The sequence below is a fragment of the Chiloscyllium plagiosum genome, unplaced genomic scaffold, assembly GCF_037043375.1.
Source record: "Chiloscyllium plagiosum isolate Xiang-an unplaced genomic scaffold, Cpla_swu_hap1 HiC_scaffold_28, whole genome shotgun sequence".
NCBI classification, from domain to species: Eukaryota; Metazoa; Chordata; class Chondrichthyes; order Orectolobiformes; family Hemiscylliidae; genus Chiloscyllium; species Chiloscyllium plagiosum.
Genome location: NW_028270166.1, coordinates 20,770,633 through 20,779,165, shown reverse-complemented (window position 1 = coordinate 20,779,165; position 8,533 = coordinate 20,770,633).

Genomic DNA, 8,533 nt, shown 5'->3' with positions numbered 1-8,533 from the left:
AGGGAATGTGCTGTATAATTTATGCCATCCCAGCAAGCCCAATGGGTTCTCAGACACCCAGTTCATCAGAATGTTCTTCGTGCACAGTATGTATGCGAGAATATTAAATCGTTTCTTCCGATGCCCGTCTAAAGATGGTAAATTCGATAGACCTAAGAGGAGAGATATCGGGTCGACTTGCACTTCAGTCCTCAATACCCTCCCTATCTCTCCTGCCACAGCGCTCCAATAAACATAGAGCCTGTGGCATGCTCAGGAGCAATGGATAAGAGTACCTATACTTATTTTACATTTGGGGCACATTGAAGATGCCCATTTTTTAAACTTCACCAGACTGTCTGGTGCCAGATGAACTCTGCAGAACTTCTAACTGCGTAGCACATGTCCTATTACAGATTCTCCCATGTTTCAGAAGAGAACTCCACTCCTCGCTCTTGCTCCCAGATGTCACATAACCAGTTAATATCCTGCCATGCCCTGCCACCCAGCAGACGGTAGAGGACACTAACCGAAAGGGTGCTTGTGGAATGTAGCAGCAGCCTCTCTGTATCGGGCTTATAGGGCTTAGTGAGAAACATAGTCTTCTTCTGGATGAAATCCCTAACCTGAAAAAAACAGAAAAGATCTCTGCTGGGCAACCTGTATTTGTGGAGAAAGTGAGGTCTGCAGATGCTGGAGATCAGAGCTGAAAATGTGTTGCTGGAAAAGCGCAGCAGGTCAGGCAGCATCCAGGGAACAGGAGAATCGACGTTTCGGGCATAAGCCCTTCTTCAGGAATGAGGAAAGTTTGTCCAGCAGGCTAAGATAAAAGGTAGGGAGGAGGGACTTGGGGGAGGGGCGTCGGAAATGTGATAGGTGGAAAGAGGTCAAGGTGAGGGTGATAGGTCAGACTGGGGTGGGGGCGGAGAGGTCAGGAAGAAGATTGCAGGTTAGGAAGGCGGTGCTGAATTCGATGGATTTGACTGAGACAAGGTGGGGGGAGGGGAAATGAGGAAACTGGTGAAATCCGAGTTCATCCCTTGTGGTTGGAGGGTTCCTAGGCGGAAGATGAGGCGCTCTTCCTCCAACCGTCGTGTTGTTGTGGTCTGGCGATGGAGGAGTCCAAAGACCTGCATATTCTTGGTGGAGTGGGAGGGGGAGTTGAAGTGTTAAGCCACAGGGTGGTTGGGTTGGTTGGTCCAGGTGTCCCAGAGGTGTTCTCTGAAACGCTCTGCAAGTAGGCGGCCTTTTGTCCCCAATATAGAGGAGGCCACATCGGGTGCAGAGGATGCAATAGATGATGTGTATGGAGGTGCAGGTGAATCTGTGGCGGATATGGAAGTTTCCTTTGGGGCCTTGGAGGGAGGTGTGGGTGCAAGTCTTGCACCTCCTGCGGTTGCAGGGGAAGGTGCCGGGAGTGGAGGTTGGGTTGGTGGGGGGTGTGGATCTGATGAGGGAGTCACGGAGGGAGTGGTCTTTACGGAATGCTGATAGGGGAGGGGAGGAAAATATATCCTTGGTGGTGGGGTCCATTTGGAGGTGGCGGAAATGACGGCGGATGATGCGCTGTACATGGAGATTGGTGGGGTGGTAGGTGAGGACCAGTGGGGTCCTGTCCTGGTGGCGGTTGGAGGGGCGGGGCTCAAGGGCGGAGGAGCGGGAAGTGGAAGAGATGCGGTGAGGGCATCGTCGACCACATCTGGAGGGAAATTGCGGTCCTTGAAGAAGGAGGCCATCTGGGTTGTACGTTTTTGGAACTGGTCCTCCTGGGACCAGATGCGGCAGAGACGAAGGAATTGGGAGAATGGGGGCAGGGTGGGAGGAGGTGTAGTCCAGGTAGCTGTGGGAGTCGGTCGGTTTGTAGTAGATGTCCGTGTTGATTCGGTCGCCTGAGGTAGAAATAGAAAGGTCGAGGAAGGGGAGGGAGGAATCTGAGACTGTCCAGGTGAATTTTCCAGCAGGCTAAGATAAAAGGTAGGGAAGAGGGACTTGGGGGAGGGGCTGTATTTGTGGCTCAGTTACTCAAAAGTCATTATAACCTCCCACTGAAACAAGTCTCCAAACTAGAAACTCCTCTCGCTGCCTATTGTTTGAACCCTGAGTCCATCATCCCTGGTCAGAACCCTGACATGACAACTATAGGTGTAAGTGGCGAAGTTTTAGATAAGCAACCCTCACTCTGATGCATCGCCCTCCATGCCCTGACTGTGCTAATGACAATGGGGTTCCGGCAGTGGTCCATAACTGTCCACATCTTATCCATGAACAACAGGTTAATAAGAGGGTACTTTGCCTGGGTGGCCTATATATCCAGCCATATTGAGTTCGGATCGTTACCTACCCAATCGCAGACAAAGGACAGCAGGGAACTCAATTGATACCTTCTGATGTCTGGGAAATCAACTCCTCCCCCTCCTTGAGGCAATTGCAATTTAGTAAGTTTGATGAGGGGCCGCCCACCATGCCAGACAAAGGAACCAAACTATTCCATAAGCTTCCGCAGTGCTGACCTGGGAAACATTATAGGGAGCAGACGCATGGGATAAAGCAAACGAGGATGAACATTCATCTTAATGACAGATATTCAGCCCAGCCATTAAATTGGAAGAGCCTCACATCTCTGGAGATCCTGCCTAATATTGTTGAGCAAGTGAGCAAAGTTAGTCCAAAATAACAGATCAAACTTAGGGATAATAAGAATGCCTAGGTATCGGAACCCTGCCCATGACCACTTAAAAGGGAACTTAGGGAGCAGCAACAGTCTTAACTGCGCTACTTCAGAAAACAGCCAAAGAATGTGACAGGTTTTGACATTTTCTGATGAGTGTGATAGATGCTTATACAAATATGATTCCTGCTCCTTCCAACACAAAATTACAATTATCAAAGGCAGTGGAACAATTTCATATCATGGCTTAGCCCAGGTTTCAGTATTTGGGAGTCTACCCCATTCTTATGTCTATTCACAATTTGTACTAGAATTGGGTGAATGTTCTTCTAGTGTCTTTGCCATCATCATCTTTTTGTGGGTTATCATTGGGAAAAGTTAATGTCGGAAGAATGCCACCTGCCATATTCCTTGCTGCCACTTCCTCTGAAGCCAAGTGTAATTTGTATGATCCAGACATACAGTGTGAGAATCAGACCCAGTTGGAACTGACATAATCCAAATTTTTACCAGTTGGAAAGCACTAAAAATAAACTTGTTTTTGGTATAGAGGTTTTCAAATCTCTTTAGCTGCTCCAGCTGCTCTTTATACCATTGGACTGGGAGATCCCTGCTGAGGCAATAGTGGTGAAAGTTGTCCTTGTTTAAGTTACCCTGATCCAGATGCAGGGTTCTCCCAGGATCTCCACCTTCAGCATAACAGGTTCTTTCAAGGGTATCCCATAAAAGCCGGAGGAGTGTAAACCATGACATCCTTCTGTCTTTCCCTTCACCCACCTATTGAATGCGCTGAGTTCAGGATTGCTGAGCCCAGTGTAGAATGCTCTACAAATGCTGGATGAAGAACACCCTGCCGGATGGAAACTGCAAGGTTTCTATCATGTAATGCACCAGACAAATGTGCCTTTGAGGATATTCTATACCTGCATTCAGGTGACTGTGTTTTGAACTTTGTGATTAAAAGTGAACAACTTTTCTGTCTTTGTGCAAGCAATTGTGTCTATGTGTCAAAGTTGCAAAGGCAGGGGGCAGGGATGGTGGTGGAAAACGTCTCAAGATTTTCCCATCCTACTTTAAGGACTTTAATGTGACATTGCAGCACTCGTTTGATGGTTTGTGGATGTGTAGACTACAATGTGCTTTGTTGGCAGCTATTTAAAGGCAGACCATGTTATGTCATGCAACACCTCCCTTCCCGGAACCCCTATCCTTCAGTCTTGAGGTCTACACGGTCACTTAGGGGCCTCAGCCTGCATCTGCTATAACTTCTCATTTGGTTGAGTAAACTGGTGAAAGACAAGTTGCCTGGAGGCTTTCAGTGATCAAGCTTGTGGCAGAGGCATGTACTGTACTGGGGAGGAGCGTCAATTTACCCATTGGGGCATCACCCCCAAGATCATGCCCCCTTTTTATCTTTTGCCCTGTTACCCATACTCCAACTATGTACTCCTGCCATCCCTTGGTCAGGGCCTACCAACTGATCTGACCAAAACTCCCTGACTGAGTTTGGAATTGAATTGATTGTCTTCTTTCTGAAGTACTTGTAGTTCTGACAGTAGCCATTACCTGCTTCTGGCACTGATGGTTCTATAGAGGTTCCAGACAATCACATTGAGTAGGAGCTTCCCAAAGCATAACATTTCTGCACAGATGGCATTGAGGTCTTACGCTGAGCCAAATGAAGTTACCCCGAGCGTATTGACATTGGAGGGCAGCTATGTTTCTGGTCAGCGTAGCACTAACAGATATTGTTTTAGGTGAGGTGAGGGAAATCCATCAGCAATTCCTTTAAATCTGTGTCTACCGACCCTTTCTCTCACTCAAAACAGGATTTCCTTATTTATTATTATCAAACCATTCACAATTTTGACCAACTTTATGAAATATCCTCTTAGAACAAGAAAGCTTAAGAGAAACAGCTTCTCCAGCCCCTCTACTTTTCTGAGGTCCCTCGCCCCTATCATCATTCATAAAGTCTCCTTTGCACCATTTCTGAGATCTAATATTTTGTGCTCACAGTCATCGGGAAACATATACTGGCATTGGAGGCAGGCCACAGAAGGTTTACTAGGCCCATACCAGGTATGGAGGGACTGTCTTATGAGGGGAGAAATTGGGCCTGTTTGAGCAGATTGGGCCTGTTTGAGCAGATTGGGCCTGTACTCATTGGATTATAGAAGATAAGTGGCAGCCTTAAGCAAGCATACCAAGATTCTTAGAGGACTTGACAGGGTAGTTCTGAAAAGATTGTTTCCCTGGAAAGGTCTAGGACTAGAGGGTATTATATAAGAGTAAGGGGACATTTAAGACATTGACGAGCAGAATTATTTATTTCTCTCTCCTATGGTTGCAAATCTGTGAAATTCTTTACCACTGACAGTTGTTTATTCAGTGAAAGAATTGAGGGCTACAGGAAAAAGAGGGCTACAGGAAAGTAGAGCTGAGAATTATCAGATCTGCTCCGTGGTTACCACTGCTGCCTCACAGCACCAGGGTCCCAGGTTCGATTCCAGCTTCGGACTACTGTCTGTGTGGAGTTTGCACATTCTCCCCGTGTCTGTGTGGGTTTCCTCTTGGTGCTCCGGTTTCCTCCCACAGTCCAAAGACATGCAGGTCAGGTGAATTGGCCAGGCTAAATTGCCCATAGTGTTAGGTGCATTAGTCAGAGGGAAGTGGGTCTGGGTGGGTTGCTCTTTGGAGGGTCAGTGTGGACTGGTTGGGCCGAAGGGTCTGTTTCCACGCTGTAGGGAATCTAATCTAATCTGTTAAGCTCTCATTGAATGACCAAGCAGACCTGATGAATGTTGAAAAATCTACTTCTTCTCCTATTTCTTGTGGCCTTAGTCAGCTAAGCTCTGTAAACATTTAGCATAACTTCCTTATTTTGGTACTCAATTCCTCTATTAATAAAGTCAAAGATGCAATGTGTCTTTGCAATAGCTTTCTCATCTTGTCACCTTCAATAATTTGGGTGCGTAAATCTGCAGGTCTCTCTGTTCCTGCACTCTGTTTAAAATTGTGGTGTCTATTTTACATTGCTGTTCTCATTCACATTTAATACTGGCAAAAAATTGCAAAGAATGTACAGCACAGAAACAGCCCATTCAATTCAAGTGGTCTGAGTTAAACTAAGTGCCAAAAATTAAGCAAGCAGATGGTTGGAAGGAGGTACAGAACAACGAGGTAGGCAAGTTCTGAGAAGGGCAAAAACAATAGGCAAATAATAGACAAGGTTTCTACTATACTAAAATTAACTGAGATAAGATCAATGTAAAGAGTATAGCAAATGTGGATTTCTTAGATGCCTCCTTCAGGAGAACATTTTTAGTCTGTATTAGGAATTCCAAGAAAATAAAGAATTCTGAAGTTATTTTTAAGGATCTGGAGAGGTTGAAGGAGCATTACTGGTGGAGTGCTTTGGAGTTGATGATCAATATTCAGTTAGATTTCATGTAGTTATGTAAAGATATAAGTAATGACCAAGGTACTATGTAAACTACTGCCAGTTCACTGGTGCAGAATACGTAGAAGATTAGAGAAAGTGCTGGGGGTGAAATTGAAGTCATGAGAAAGTAACGGCAAGTAAAGTCAAGGAAAACCAAGACGTATTCTAGTAAATAAGTGAAAGAAGAGGACAACTAAGGAATGAATATATCCATGAATACTTTGCATCCCAGACTGCTAGGAGAAGCAAGAGAGAAAATAATAGACTCTGATTACCATTTCCCAATTAGATATAGAAAGTTCAGAGGTGAATGAGAAAGGAAGTAAAAAGCAAAAAGAGAGTATGAGAACAGATTGGCACCTAACATAAATCTTCAACAGGCATATAATTAGTAAAAGGGTAATAAGATAGAGGGCACTAGGGATCAAAAAGGGAAGTTACGTTTTAGAGAGAGTGCAGACCAAATTAACAGGAATGTTTCCATTTCAATGGGATTTGGAATTTCAGTTATGTGCATAGATTGGAGAAGGTTGAATTGTATTCTCTAAAGAACAGAAAATTGAAAAGGTTGAAAAGTTGAGTTCTGAAGAATACTCAATGCAAAACATAACACTGTTTCTCTTTCCACTGATGCTTCCAGACCTGATGAATTTATCCTGCACTTTGTGTTTTAATTGCAGATTTACAGCATCTGCAGAATTTTGTTTTTATTTGAAGGTTGACAGGCGATTTGCTAGAAATGTTCAAAACTATGAAGGATCCAGACACAGTTGATAGAGACAAACTGCTTCCATTGCTGGAAAGATTGAGAACAGAAGCCACTTATTTAAGGCAATTAGCAAAATAACCAATTTTCAAATGAGAACCCTTGTTTTATTCAAGTAAGTGGTTGGGATCTGAATGTAGTAGCTGGGAGATTCAGTCATGGATTTCAAAAGGATATTGTAGAAGAATCTAAATAGAAAAAATAATGCAGGTATGGACGGTGGAGTCAGACCATCTGGGATAATGTTGTAGAGAGCCAACAAGAACACAATGGGGGTAAATGGCCTCTGTCTGTTGTTGTAACAATTCTATGAATTGTTTTAGATTACTGGTGAAGTGTCAAAGTACTGGAGGACTGCTATTGATATTGAGGTTTAAAAAGGGAGAAAGGGATAGACTGGGTAATGTAGGCCAGTCAGCACAGATTCAGTGACGGGTAAATTATCAGAAAACCTTCAAAGGGTTGGTATAAATCATCATTGAGAAAGCCACAGATTAATCAAGAGCAGTCAACATGGATTCGATAAGGGAAAATTGTGTGTGATGAACTCGATTGAGTTTTAAGGAGTTAATAAGAAGATTGATGAGGGTAGTAGATCTGTTGAGTTTTGCCAGCACTTTGTTTATATTTAAGATTTCCAGCATCCTCAGTATTTCGCCTTTATGCTAGAGTACGGTGTACACTTCTGATCACAATACAAGAAGGAGAGCAGAGATTTATAAGGATGTTGCCAGGAATAAAGAGTTTTAGCAATGATAGAAGATTGGATTAGATAGTATTGGGTTTTTATTTGGAACAGGAGAGGCCAAGAGGAGATTTAAGTTGAGGGGTGTAAAAGGTGTCTCGACAATGTTAATCGCGCAACCTACTCCCTTGAAAAAGTGGTAGAGGTAGAAAGGCTTGAGTCATTTTAAAAATGCATGGAGAGGGAATTGATGTGATGTAGCCTACAGGAATACAAATCAAGATTTGGAAAGTGAGATTAAGTTAGTCGGCTTTGTTTCTGGGCCAGCCAAACAAAAAATGAGCTGAATACATAATGAATACTGCTGCAACATAAACGTTCCATGTTATATACCATGCCAGTGTTTAATGCCTCCCATGTACCTCCTGCCATCCAATTTTATCTAACCTTACCAACATATCTTCTATCCTGCCTCATTTCTCCCTAAATGTTAACTTCACTTGTGGCAGTGAGCTCCATTTTCTAACATTAGTTTCAATTGTGCCTACTCCTTTTTGCAAGTAAGAACCCAGGAAAAGGCATAGGCACGAGGTTGAATAAGGGTGTATTAACTCAATTAAAGTAGGAGAATAGACATTTGGTGATTTAGGCTGTGTATGCACCACTCAATAGTAGTGAGCTGTTTGACCACATCAGTTCCAAAGCAATTGGTACACAAGTCAATATTTTTAAGTTACTGCACAGTTACTTTAAAGGACCCACACATTTAAACAAATAGTCAGTCACCACAAATAAAAGTGATAGAATACATTGGCACCAACCCAAGGAGATTTAAATTTCAGTCGGCGTCCAATTAGTTGACTTCAGTTGCCATGTTGTAGTTGACCTCCATGAGGTAGGGGAAATGAACAAATTTTCAGTGTTTCTACTTATGATTCCTATCTAGTGGTCCCATCCACCCAACCTCTTAAATTAGAGTGAACAGGTTTT